We start from the raw sequence: 14,374 nt of genomic DNA, 5'->3' as shown, positions 1-14,374 counted from the left end.
AAAATGAAAATGCATATTCTTGGACATAACCCCGCCGTTTGGGCTATTGTGTGTGTTGGTTTGCAAGGTGACTTCTTTGATGGGAGAGAACCAAACCGTGAAGCTACCGTGGATGAGTTGAAGATGTTGCAATACAATGCTCAAGCTTGTGATATTCTCTTCAATGGATTGTGCCCCGAAGAATTCAACAAAATCAGCCGTCTTGAGAATGCGAAGGAAATTTGGGACACTTTGATTGATATGCATGAAGGTACTGACTCCGTCAAGGAATCCAAGTTGGATGTGCTTCAAAGCCAACTTGACAAGTTCAAGATGAAGGATGGTGAAGGTGTCGCTGAAATATACTCTAGGCTTGCTCTCATCACAAATGAGATTGCCGGCTTAGGAAGTGAAGAGATGACCGACAGATTCATCATCAAGAAGATTCTAAGAGCCTTGGATGGAAAATATGATACTGTGTGCACATTGATCCAAATGATGCCCAATTACAAAGATCTCAAGCCAACGGAGGTGATTGGAAGAATTGTTGCTCATGAGATGTCACTTAAGGATAAAGAGGAACTTCACAACAAATCAAGTGGTGCCTATAAAGCCTCATGTGAAGCCCCTACATCATCAAGTGAGAAACAAGACTTCAATGAAGAATTGAGCTTAATGGTGAAGAACTTCAACAAGTTCTACAAGAGTAGAAACAAAGATAGAAGCTTCAAGTCAAGGTCCTACAATGACAAAAGATCTTCTAGTCGAGAGCGAAACTGCTACAGTTGTGGAAGACCCGGACACTATTCCAATGAGTGTACGGCTCCCTACAAGAGAAGAGAAGATTCTCCAAAAAGAAGAAGCAAAGAATCACCACCAAGAGAGAGGGGGAGTAGAGATGATCGTTATGAATGAAGATACTCACGGAGAAGCAAGGATTCGGAAAGGAAGGAAAAATCATCAAGGAGCTACACAAGACGAAGACATCAAGCTCATGTTGGTGAATGGGTATCCGGCTCCGACTCCGACAGCCACTCCGAGAGAAGTTATCACTCCGACTCCGAAGATACTCAAGATGAAGGTGTTGCCGGTCTAGCACTTGTGTCAACCAACTCCTACAACATATTTGACTCACCAAATGAAGGAATTGGAAGATGCTTCATGGCCAAAGGTCCTAAGGTAACACACCCCAAGTATGTTGATTTCAATAGTGATGAAGATGAGTTGTTAGGTGATGATTTGCTTGTTGACAACTCTAGTGATGAATACTATGATGAATGTCAATTAAACATGCTAATCAAGATAAAATGAATGACAATGATAAGGAGAAGATTGAGGCTCTAACTAAAGAACTAAACACTCTTAAGTTAGCTCATGAAACTATCTTCGAAGATCATCGAGAACTTCTAAGAGCTCATGAGAAATTACGCTTTGAAAAGCTCAATCTTGAGCAAGAGCATGAGTTCTTAAAAGCAATCAATGATGATCTCCGCAAGAAAAGCTCTTCTTACATTGCCAAGCGTTTACTCTTATCCACTTACATGCCTCAAGTCAAGTCTAGTAACAAGAACAAGAAAGATTCTTCCTCTAGCAGTAACAATGATCATGTTAAATCCAATATTGTTGCTTCTAGTAGTTCTCTTGATTCCACTAATGATTCTCTTAGCCAAGTTACACTTGAGCAAGAAAATAGTTTATTGAAGGGAATTATAGAGAAAGGAGTCTACAAAAGCCTTGCCGGGAGTAAGCAATTCGAGGAAATTGTGCGCAAGCAAGGAATGCACTGGAAGAATCAAGGTGTTGGTTTTCAACGAAAGTTCAATGCCAATGGAGTTGAGTGGGAAGAAGATCAATACCCCAAGAGAAAGTTTGTTCCTCAACAAGAGAAGTATGATACTTCTTTCAAGGGGACACAAGCTCAAGATGATCTTCCACCACAAGACTACAAGCAAAAAGGCAAGGACAAGCTTCAAGAGGAGATTGAAGAAGCTCCTAAGACCTTAGTCAAGTGGATTCCCAAGACTACTTCAAGTTCTACTTCATCAAGTACGACTACAACTCCAAGGATTCCCATCAAGATGGTGTGGATCCAAAAGAAGAAGAACTAGAGAGTTCTTGAGGGAGACTTTGCCAACATACTTCACTCTTATCATTCTGGCAAGAACAAGTGCAATCAACTTCCACATCTTGCACTAGTTCAAGGAGTCACAAACCCTCTTGTTGGTAAGACAAGGGACAAGGTAACCTAAAAGTTTTCATGGACATCATCTTGTGTGTGCATCACTCTATGTCTATGGATATCCTTGTTTGTTCCTTGTGGGACTAACCCATGTAGGTATTGAAAGTGCAATTCACTCAAATGGATAGCTCCAAGTGATCTACATCAACATTGAGCATCCATATCTTCAACATCTACATGAAGTCATCATCGACAAAACCCGAGGTTAGTTCATCCCTCTAAGGGGGGATATCACATCTAGGGGGAGCTTTACTCTAAGACTTGAGCTAAAGCAACTCTAAAGATGTGAACACAAAAATGCATTATGTAAAAGTGGTAACCCCACTTGAGCTTAAACGATGAGTATGACCTATGATCAAGTGTTCTCACTTGACTCCTAAGTCAATATACTCATATATAGATGACCTTGTCATCGCAAATTGCTTGATAGATGCTAGAATTGGTTGTGCATGCCTTGTCACATATTTCATTTGCCATCTTATTGTGTGAGCATGCTGGTTGCATATTTTACTCATTCGAGGACATCCACTTGTTGTTTTGATTGTTTGGTTTTATTTCCTTTTGCCAAGTGGATGGACAAGAATGCCTAAGAACCTCCTCTAGATATCTATGCTTTTCTCGTCTCAAACTCTATTCATGCTACATCACAAAATTTGATCAAGTCAGATTCGAACCACTCTGTGTGAGGAGCGCTCGGAGTCCCCGATTCGTCATAGACTTAAACTTCCAAAACCTCTTTATGATTCTCGGTCTGACCGATACCCCACTTTCAGTCCTACCGAGATCATTAAGTTGATCTAGGTTTTCGATCTCAGTGCAACCGATTTGAACATTTCGGTCACACCGAGTTTCAGTAACTGCCTGCAGTTATGAATCTCGGTGCCACCGAGTTGTTCCACTCGGTCACACCGACAGGGTCGGGCTATATATAGTCACAGGCAAAAATTTGGAAATTTCTCCGGACCCCTTCGCCCGCGCGATAGCCTGCTCTGCCAACGTGGTCTCGGGATCGTCTTCTCGCCACCAGCCGCCTCCAGTCGCTGGTCTCCGTCGCCGTCAACAGGAATTCCGCCCCGCCATTGCCGCCGTAGCGAGTCTCCGCCGAACTAGGGTATGGACTCGATCACAGTGCTATTCCCCGTCCGATTCCTAGCGCATTGTGTTCTTCATGATTCTTGCCACAATTGAAACACTCCTATCCAGTCAATACGCCCGTAGATTAGCTTTGATTCGAAAATTTTAGGGTTAGGTTTCCGCCGAAACCATCTCGGACCCACCGAGTTGAAAAACTCGGTCCCAGCGATTTGGCTTATGCCATTGCACAAGTGAGACTCGGTCTGACCGAGAATTACTTATCGGTGTGACCGATTTTGGAACTCTGTGAAACCCTAGCAGTCTCGGTGCCACCGAACTGTGACTCGGTCCTACCGAGTTCACTAGTTTAGGTTCCAAAATTGCTTCGGTATCACCAAGTTTGAAAATCGGTAGATCCGAGATGATTTCAGTGGGAAACTAAAACTAAGTTTTTGGATCATTCTTTTGCAAAAATCTCTGCATTTTGTGATGCTCATCTTTTCTACCTCATCTATAAACTGTTCACAGGGTCAGCAGTCAGAGTTTGCAGCATGTCTGATCAAAGTGACAGTTAGAACATGTTAGAGCAGCAGGTGCACATGAGTGAGGGCACTAGTCCCTCCAGCTCTTCAGATGAGGGCAGCAGGAGCACCCCTAGCAACTTGCCAAAAGCTGCCACCAGACAGAGGAAGAAGAGAACTTCTGATTCCGAAGATGAAGATTATGTGGCAGAGGAAGAGGCCACATCAAAGAGAGTTGAGCCAGCTCAAGGCACAAAGCCAGGGCTGAAAATCAAAAGGCCAGCAGGCAGGCAGCCCATGTCAAAGGCAAGAGCTTCAACTGAGAAGCCTGCACCCAAAGAGCCAGTTGCTGCTGAGGGAAAGAAAAGAAAGGAAAGGGTCAAGAAGACCGTAGCCAGAGTGCTAGGAAAGGCTTCCATCATGGAAGAGGAAGAGGAAGAAGAGGTAGCTGCACCAGCACCCAAGGCACCCAAGCTGATGGGTGATGCCATAAGATCAGGGGCTACTGCATCTAAGCCCAAAGCTGCCTCCAAGCCAAAACCAAAGAGGAATACAAGGAGCATTCCTGCAGCTGAGAAGAACAAGGCCCCAGTGCCTGAGACTATTGCTGAAGAAGAGGATGAAGAGCAAGTTCTGAGAAAGCTCAAGCCCAAGATCCCAGACCACAACGATGCGCATCCTGTGGCTGAGGACATGAAGCTCAGGAGAGATTCAGGGCTGAGGAAGTGGAGAGAAGCAGACCCGTATGCTTCAAGGAGGAGGACTGCTGTTGACTACAGATTCCACACTAAGGAACAGCAGGACTTCTATGAGACAGTGCTGCTTGATAAGAAGCCAATAGTCTGTGATATGAGATGGGTTGACTGGCAGTACATCAAGGACAATGAGGAGCACTATCCTGGAGTGCAAGACAGCTTCATAGCTTGTGGAGTAGCTGACTTTGTTGGGCAGAAGCTCACAAAGTGGAATGAGGAGCTTATAATGCAGTTCTACTCCACAGCACATTTTTATTCAGATGGGAGGATCACATGGATGTCTGAGGGTACAAGGTACCAATCCACAGTTGCTGAGTGGGCACAGATCATTAATGCCCCAGAGGAGCATGATGATGACTTGGACATATATGCCAAGAAGAAGATGGACCATAACTCTATGTACAATATGTACAAGGAAATTCCCAATGAAGCTCTTGACACCTTCAAATTTGGGTCTGTGCATTACCTTCTGTCAGGGCTGCCAACTATCAATTGGATCTTGAGGCACACCTTATTGCCCAAATCTGGAGATCACAAGATGATCAGAGGCCATGCTATCAACTTGCTACATGTATTTGATGTACCTCAGAAGTTCAAGGTGATGAGCCTCATAGTGGAAACTATCAAAAGGACTGCAGCAGATCGGAAGAGGAGTTGCGGATATGCCCCTCAGATCCAGGAGCTCATTAACTCCAAGATGGGCACGGGCATATATTTATTGGACAAGGAACACCTGCCCATCCGTCCAGATTTTGAGGACAATCAAGTTGTCATGACTGAGAACGAGCCATCATCTGCCCAAGCATACGCAAAGAAGGAGAAGGCAAGGAAGGAGAAAGCTGCCAAGATGCCAACTCAAGAGGAGGCATCTGAGTATTTCTTGAAGACCAAACAAGAGCAGCTTGGTTACCTGATTGCATCCACCCTACGGATTGAGCAAGGACTAGCCACCCTAACTCAAAACCAGGCAAGCCTAGAGAGAATCATGGAACAAAAGTTCTATGACTTGGATGTCAAGGTAACGGAGATTCAGACTGCAGTGGAGCAGCTCCAAGATGATATGCAGGAGAGGAGAGGCAGGACTACCACTCATGCCTTTGCCAGAGTGCCACAAGGTCCGAGGTCGTCTGCCGTGCCAGTTGCTGACACAAGAGCCACCACCTCAGCACCAGCTACAGCCTTAGTTCCACCAGCTCCAGCATCTACTTCAGCTCCAACTCCAGCGTCTACTTCAGCGTCTACAGAAGCCTTCGTCCTTGGAGTGATCCGGACTCCACCACCACTAGAAGATCAAGCCTGAGCGTCGATCTAGTACTATGCATTTTCTAGGAACTTTTTGGTAACTTGTTGCTAAAGGGGGAGAAAAATGTATAGATCATAGGCTTCGAGAGAGAGTGTGTTGCTTTTCTCTCTTGCTTTATTTGGTGGTTTTTCAAACTTGTTTGCTTTTGAGTGCTTGAGATACTACGTCATTATTTGTGAGACATTGATGATCATGTGCTTGATCATAAGCTACACTTAATGCTTGCTTAATGCTATTATCTTATCTATCTTATGTGATCTTTCACTATTCTTGGTGATGAGTGCATGTATTTCATTCTTATCATTTTAAGCGCTCCACCAAGATGTATGTGACATGGAAGAGTAACCCATGACTCTGACTCCTTGTGCATTTGCAGTCCAAAGCAAATTTTAAATATGCACAAATTTAGGGGGAGCTCTTACTTATCACATACTTCTCAAAGCGACGATATATTTCATGCTTATTATCATTTGTCGAAGCTTTGATCTATATGTTGTCATCAATTACCAAAAAGGGGGAGATTGAAAGTGCAACTATCCCTAGGTGGTTTTGATAATTCATAACAACATATAGATCATTGAGCTAATGCTATTCCAAGATGATTATTTCAGGAAAGCTCAATGATTGGCATGGCATGGATGTGAAAGTGGAACCCTCAAAATGCTAAGGAAAAAGGATTGGCTCAAGCTCAAAAGCTCAAGACTCTTCGTTTTATATTTTAGTGATCCAAGATCACGTTGAGTCTTTAGGAAAAGCCAATACTATCAAGGAGGGATGAGGTGTTGCTTAATGAGCCTCTTGCTTCATGTGCTTAGTGATATGCTCCAAAACCCTCAACTACTTTCCCATATCCACATTTGACCTAAACCCTAAGCCAAACTCGGTCCTATCGATTCTTCCTATCCGGCGCCATCGAGTTTCACTTGTCATTAGCCACTGCCAAACCCTAGCAATTCGGTTCTACCGATAGGGATCTCGGTCTCACCGAGATGGGATTGCAAACTCTCTGTTTCCCTTTCGTAACTTTTCGGTCTCACCAAAAGAGCGAATCAGTCCCACCGAGATTGCAATGTAAATTCAGTGTTTCCCTTTGTAACTTTTCGGTCTCACCGAAAGAGCAAATCGGTCCCACCGAGTTTGCCTGACCAACTCTCTGGTTAGCTAATTACCAAATTCGGTCTCACCGAGTTTGTGTAATCGATCTCACCGAGATTACGTTATGCCCAAACCCTAACCATATCGGTCCTACCGAGTTGCATGACAGTCCCACCGAAAATCTCTAACGGTCACTAGGTTTACATTTTCAGTCCGACCGAGTTTGTTGATTCGGTCCCACCGAGATTGGAAAACTGTGTGTAACGGTTGGATTTTGTGTGGAGGCTATATATATCCCTCCACCTCCTCTTCATTCGAAGAGAGAGCCATCAGAACACATACACCATTCCAACTCGTATGTTCTGAGAGAGAACCACCTACTCATGTGTTGAGACCAAGATATTCCATTCCTACCATATGAATCTTGATCTCTAGCCTTCCCAAGTTGCTTTCCACTCAAATATTCTTTCCACCAAATCCATCCTATGAGAGAGAGTTGAGTGTTGGGGAGACTATCATTTGAAGCACAAGAGCAAGGAGTTCATTACATACACACCATTTGTTACTTCTTGGAGAGTGGTGTCTCCTAGATTGGCTAGGTGTCACTTGGGAGCCTCGGACAAGATTGTGGAGTTGAACCAAGGAGCTTGTAAGGGCAAGGAGATCGCCTACTTTGTGAAGATCTACCGCTAGTGAGGCAAGTCCTGTGTGGGCGATGGCCATGGTGGGATAGACAAGGTTGCTTCTTCGTGGACCCTTTGTGAGTGGTTGCTTCTTCGTGGACCCTTCGTGGGTGGATCCCTGTGTGGACTCGCGCAACCATTACCCTTTGTGGGTGGAGCCCTGTGTGGACTCTCGCAACCGTTACCCTTTGTGGGTTGAAGTCTCCATCAACGTGGATGTAGGATAGCACCACCTATCCGAACCACGGGAAAAACATCTGTGTCTCATATTGCGTTTGAATTCTCAAAACCCTTCCCTTTACATTCTTGCAAGTTGCATGCTTTACTTTCCGCTGCCAATATACTCTTTGCATGCTTGCTTGAATTATGTGATGATTGCTTGACTTGTCCTAAAATAGCTAAAATCTGCCAAGAACTAAAATTGGGAAAAGGTTAAGCTTTTATTTGGTCAAGTAGTCTAATCACCCCCCTCTAGACATACTTTCGATCCTACAATACCTTTATAGTCACCCAGTTACGTTGTGACGTTTGGTACACCCAAAGCACTCCTACGGTATCCGGGAGTTACACGATCTCATGGTCTAAGGAAAAGATACTTGACATTGGAAAACTCTAGCAAACGAACTATACGATCTTGTGCTATGTTTAGGATTGGGTCTTGTCCATCACATCATTCTCCTAATGATGTGATCTCGTTATCAATGACATCCAATGTCCATAGTCAGGAAACCATGACTATCTGTTAATCAACGAGCTAGTCAACTAGAGGCTTACTAGGGACATGTTGGTGTCTAAGTATTCACACATGTATTACGATTTCCGGATAACACAATTATAGCATGAATAAAAGACAATTATCATGAACAAGGAAATATAATAATAATCCTTTTATTATTGCCTCTAGGGCATATTTCCAACACATCCGTCATGGCAGATTCGCCGCATTGGTTCTAGACCCAATTATTGATGGATTTCACCTCACTAGAGTCCTTATGGACGGCGACAGCAGCCTGAACCTGCTTTATCAGGATACAGTGCGGAAAATGGGCATCGATCCCTCGAGGATTAAACCCACCAGAACGACCTTTAAAGGCGTCATACCAGGTGTAGAAGCCAACTGTACAGGCTCAGTTACACTTGAAGTGGTCTTCGGATCTCCGGATAATTTCTGAAGCGAGGAGTTAATCTTCGACATAGTCCCATTCCGCAGTGGCTATCATGCACTGCTCGGGCAAACCGCATTTGCCAAGTTCAATGCGGTGCCGCACTACGCATACCTCAATCTCAAGATGCCAGGCCCTCGAGGTGTCATCGCGGTCAATGGAAACACCTAACGCTCTCTCCGAACGGAGGAGCATACGGCGGCTATCGCAGCGGAAGTACAAAGCAGCCTCTCAAGGCAATTCTCCAGTCCGTCCATTAAACATCCGGACACCATCAAGCGCGCCCGGAGTAACCTACAACAAGACCGCCTGGCATGTTCCGAGCAAGCGTAGCAATGCGGCCCCAACCCCAGCCCTCGCGAACTTGCGAAACCAGTGTTGCGCATACATAACTACGCTCTAGAAATACCATGGGCACAGGGGGAGGGGGAACCATCACGGCATGCCCGAAACGCGGCTTAAACCGCACTAGGGGCTGCCGATTTCTTAATTTTCTCTTATTTTCAGGACTCCATTCTTCGAAAGGCTTGTCCGGCAGTACAATTGCCGCAGAAACGATACAACCAGGGAAGCAGAAAGCTACGCCGCACTACGGAACTCTAAGGTGGTCTCTATAACGAGCAGATACCTATTTCGCATAACATTCCACAGCTCGCCCCTGGAAAGGACATATTTGATAGTCCCATCTTTTGCTTATCACACTATGTGTATCATTCTGCTTTGATCACAGCTTTTTTAAATAAACAATGCATAGCTTCCGTCTATTATTGCATTACCTCTTTTTTATGAATATATGTTCATTAATGACATGTTGCACCCGTACACTTTGGTACGGCCAATACGCCAGGGGCTTAAGTACCCCACAACATGGTGTGAGAAGTCCGAACACTTTCACAAGTGCGGCACCCCGAACTTATAGCATTATATGCATCGGCTCCAAATCATGTCTTGGGTCAATAGTTGGGTTTGCCTGGCTCCTATGTTTTGGTACCTTACGTTACGTCATATCGGCTAAGGTAGCACTAGGAGAACTACTGCGATTGTGCCCCAGTTGAGCTAGGCTAAGCACCTCAGTAAAGAAAGCTAAAACTGACTGTCATGATGAGGCGAGAGCTGGTCGCTGTTCGAGAGGTTTTCGAGTCCCTAAAGACTTATGCCACTTAGAGCGAGGAGTCGGCTTTGTCCGGCCTAGGCGTGGATAGCGCCCCAAACTCGGTCTTCCGAACACTAGGGGCTTCGCCGAAATTTAAAATTATAGAATTCTATGGCTAAGTGAGAGTGTTCAAGCATTATAGTCTGATTGCCTTGTTCGTTGTGTTGAGCACCTCCCTCGAAGGACCCAAGAATGGGAAAAAGAGCGCTCATGTTTATCTCGAACACCCCAGCACTTGTGCCATGGGGGCAGAAGCCGACGACTCGCCATCTCTCAACTTTGATAAATGGCCGCACAGAAGGTAATATTTTAAATTCAAAAAGCATTGCTTAGCGCACATGAATAAGTTTTCAGCGCACAGGACAAAACAAGCGAGTTCACTGAAAAATTACATGCATGGAACATTCATCCGCCACAAGGTGGGCACCCTTCAGAACACCCTCATAATACATCTCGGGCTTGCGATGATCCTTGCCCGGCGGTGGCCCGTCCTTCACAAGCTTCTCAGCATCCAGCTTGCCCAAGTGCACCTTCGCACGGGCAAGCGCCCTATGGGCACCCTCGATGCATACGGAGCGCTTGATGACTTCGAGCCTTGGACAGGCCTCCACCAGCCGCCTCACCAGCCCGAAGTAGCTCCCAGGCATGGCCTCTCCAGGCCACAGCCGGACTATGAGGTGGCATGGGGGACTGTTGATTTTCCTAATAAAGGTGGTTGTTCTAGGGCTCTCCTCGCATCAAGATGGTGTTCTGCTTGTTGCTCGCCCTCATTGATTTGGCTGCTGGCAAGTTCCCGATGGCTCCACCGGTGATCTCTATTGGGCGCCTGATACCTGTAGATTGCTAGATCGGGCAGGATACGGTCGTGCGAACCCATATTTCTGGCTATGCGGCTTTAGGAGGGAGTGATGCGAAGCTTCGCTGTCTGTTGCCATCATGGGACATGTCGGTGTTTCGATTTCCATGATGAAGATAGTGGCCGAGAATGTCATGGCAACTGAGTTGTGAGGTATCGTAATGACAGACTATGTCTTCGAGGGGTGAGGACTTTTCTTGGTGTTTCTTGACTTGTAGCAGCGGCATCGGTAAGCGGAGGCGGCAACATAGGAGGAGTACATAGTCTAATCTTTCAGGGTGAAAATCCAAGGTATGACCTTAAGTGGTTGTGCCTGGCAACGGCCTTGTTGAAAGCATTGTTTTAAGAGCGCGGACTTTTGCTCAGGGTGTGTGACGCCCTTGATTCAATCGTACACAAATCATACACGCAAATGTGTACGATCAAGATCAAGGACTCACGGGGAGATATCACAACACAACTCTAGACACAAATCAAAAATAATACAAGCTTTATATTACAAGCCAGGGGCCTCGAGGGCTCGAATACATAAGCTCGAATACACAAGAGTCAGTGGAAGCAACAATATCTGAGTACAGACATAAGTTAGACAAGATTGCCTTAAGAAGGCTAGCACAAAAGCAACAACGATCGAAAAGGCAAGGCCTCCTGCCTAGGAGCCTCCTAACTACTCCTAGTCGTCTGCGGTCTTCATGTAGTAGTAGGCATCCTCCGGGTAGTAGTAGTCATCAGTGGCGTTGTCTGGCTCCTGGGATCTGTCATCTAGTCGCAACAATCGGGTATGGGGGAAACAGAAGTAGCAAAGCAACCGTGAGTACTCATCCAAAGTACTCGCAAGACTTACATCAGATCTAAACTAAGTATGCATCTGTATCAAAGGAAATGGGCTGTATCTGTGGACTAAACTGCAGAATGCCAGAAGAGAATGGGAAAGCCTAGCCTATCGAAGACTAGCATCTTTTGGAAACCACCATCTTGCAGCAACAGGAGGGAGTAGAGTAGCATAAAGTAAAGTAGTAGAAGTATTATCAACCTCGGCCAGAGATCCTTTCTTGACTCCCTGTGAGAAACAATCCCAGAGCCATACTATCCAAGTGTCATCACAATCCAAATTCTCATCACCATCCAGTTCTCATCACAAGTATCCAGTTCTAGTTGTATCGATCGGGATACAACTCCAAGTGTCCGTTATCATAGGACAGGCTATCGATAGATGTTTTCTTCCTTGCAGGGGTGCACCAACTTACCCACCACGCTCGATTAACTCCGGCTGGACACACTTTCCTTGGTCATGCCCAGCCTCGGCCAAACAATACGCCGCAACCCGACCTAGGCTTAATAGAGAGGCCAGCACGCCGGACTAAACCTATGCCCCCAGGGGTCATGGGCCATCTCCCCGGGAACTCATGCACGTTGCGTGGGCGGCCGGTGAGCAGACCTAGCTACCTCCTTCAACAAGGCAGGTGCTTACGCAGTCCAACCCGGCGCGCGCCGCTCAGTCGCTGATGTCTATTAAGCTTCGGCTGATGCATACGATGCAGAACGCCCATACTATGCCCACGTGATGGTTAGTGCTATCAGGCCAAAGGCCCCTCGGATCAAATATCCAAATTGTAGTGTATTAGGAACGCGCGGTAATAAGCAGAGACTCACGAAAGATGTGACCCCGTCGCCCCATCGAGTACTTGCGGCAAGGGCTAAGAATGCCCGGCCACGCCTCGTAAGTATCTCGCGGGCACCTTCCAGGTCAACCCGACTCCACATCACTCGCGATTAAGCTCGCGCGGGTACCGCTCAGGGCCGACCCGTCTTTAATAACATGGCTCAGTGCAAAGTCATAGTAACCATAGTAACTGTGTGTCTAACACCAAGGGGAAAACCCGAGGAATCACCCCCGATGAATTCCACTAGATGTAATCATCAAGGTGAACGTAAGAGGAATCACCCCCGAGGTTCACACTTGAGGGGTTGCACGACAGAGTCGTACTGGAAGTGGTTAAGGAGGAAATCACCCTCGATGACCACGACCGAATGACTACACTACAGGGTTAACATCAGAAGTGCTGTAGAGATCTCGCCCTCGGTACTCTATAGTAACCCAGTAGTGTCGAGCAACTAAGGGGAAAGTGATGTGCGGTGCCAGGGCCTGGTCTTCGATCCCGTTGATCGGGTCTTCAATGATGAAGCAGGGGCAACAAGGACAAGGTGGGGGTCACTGATGGATCACTAACCAACCTATACTAAGCAGTTTAGGATAAACAGGTAAGGTATAAAAGCAGGTAACAACAACAGGCTATGCATCGGAGTAGGATCATACAGAAAGTAGTAGTAGTTTTAATGCAAGCATGAGAGGGAAAGAAATAGGCGATATCGGAATGCTCAAAGGGGGATTTGCTTGCCTGGTTGCTCTGGCAAGGAAGGGTCATCGTCGACGTAGGCGATCACAGGGGCGGCATCGGTCTCGGAGTCTACCGGAGAGAGGAGGGGGAAGAAACAGTAAATACAGAGCAAACAATGCATCACAAGGCATAACATGACGATATGCAGAGCTAGGGTTGCCCTAACGTAGTACTACACGTTGCAGACGGAGGGGATAAACATTCGAGGATGAATTCCCAATGTTAGTTGGATTCTGGACAGAGGAAAAGAGGGGGAATGTTCCATGTTCAGAATGCTAGGGGCATGTGACAGATGAACTGACCACGTATTCGGATTCGTTGGATTTTTCTGAGCAACTTTCATGTAGAAAACATTTTCATCGGAGTTACGGGTTATTTTCTATGATTTTTCAAAGATTAAAGCAATATTCTGGAATTATTAAATTAATAGAAAAGAGAAAAAGATGTCATCATGACATCACTGTGACGTCAGCAGTCAACAGGACGGCTGACCAGGTCAAACTGACCAGTGGGTCCCACATGTCAGCGACTGTGGCACTAGCAGTGGATTAAAATGACTAACAGTACTAGTTAGAGGTGTGGGCCCCATTAGTCAGTGACTATTTAGTTTAAGTAATTATTTTTATTTATAAAAACGTTTAATTAGCCTAATTAACAGAGGGGCCCACATGTCAATGACTCTGCGTGCCCAGTCAGCACAGTTGACCACGGTCAACGTGGTCAACTGGGGTCAGGGGGCCCACGGGCAGTGACCCAGGGGTGGGGCCCACCTAGCCACATCGGCGGCGGCCAGCGGCTCAACACCGGTGACCTTCAAACACGGCAGAGGCACGGGACGACGTCGGGTTTCGTCTACAGGCGGTCGTTTCACGTGCGAGAGGGCACATTCGAACGAGCGGAGCTAGCCGCGTCAAACCATGGTGGTTATGTGGCCAGAGGTGGCCGGAAATGAGGCCGGCGATGAGCTACGGCGGCGGCGCGTATGGGACCTCGACGGAAACAGCGCTACGGAGCTCGGCGGAGCGCGTGCGCGTGTTCGTTGTGCTCGTGGGGACACCAGGAGCACGGTGTTGTGCTCAGGCGAGCGTGACAGCGGCTATGGCGACGGCCACGAGCTCATCGGCGGCGAGGTGTTCGGGCGCGCCAAAAGCGGC

The sequence above is a fragment of the Triticum dicoccoides genome, chromosome 5A (genome assembly GCF_002162155.2).
Source record: "Triticum dicoccoides isolate Atlit2015 ecotype Zavitan chromosome 5A, WEW_v2.0, whole genome shotgun sequence".
Taxonomy (NCBI): Eukaryota; Viridiplantae; Streptophyta; class Magnoliopsida; order Poales; family Poaceae; genus Triticum; species Triticum dicoccoides.
This window is presented reverse-complemented; position numbering follows the sequence as displayed.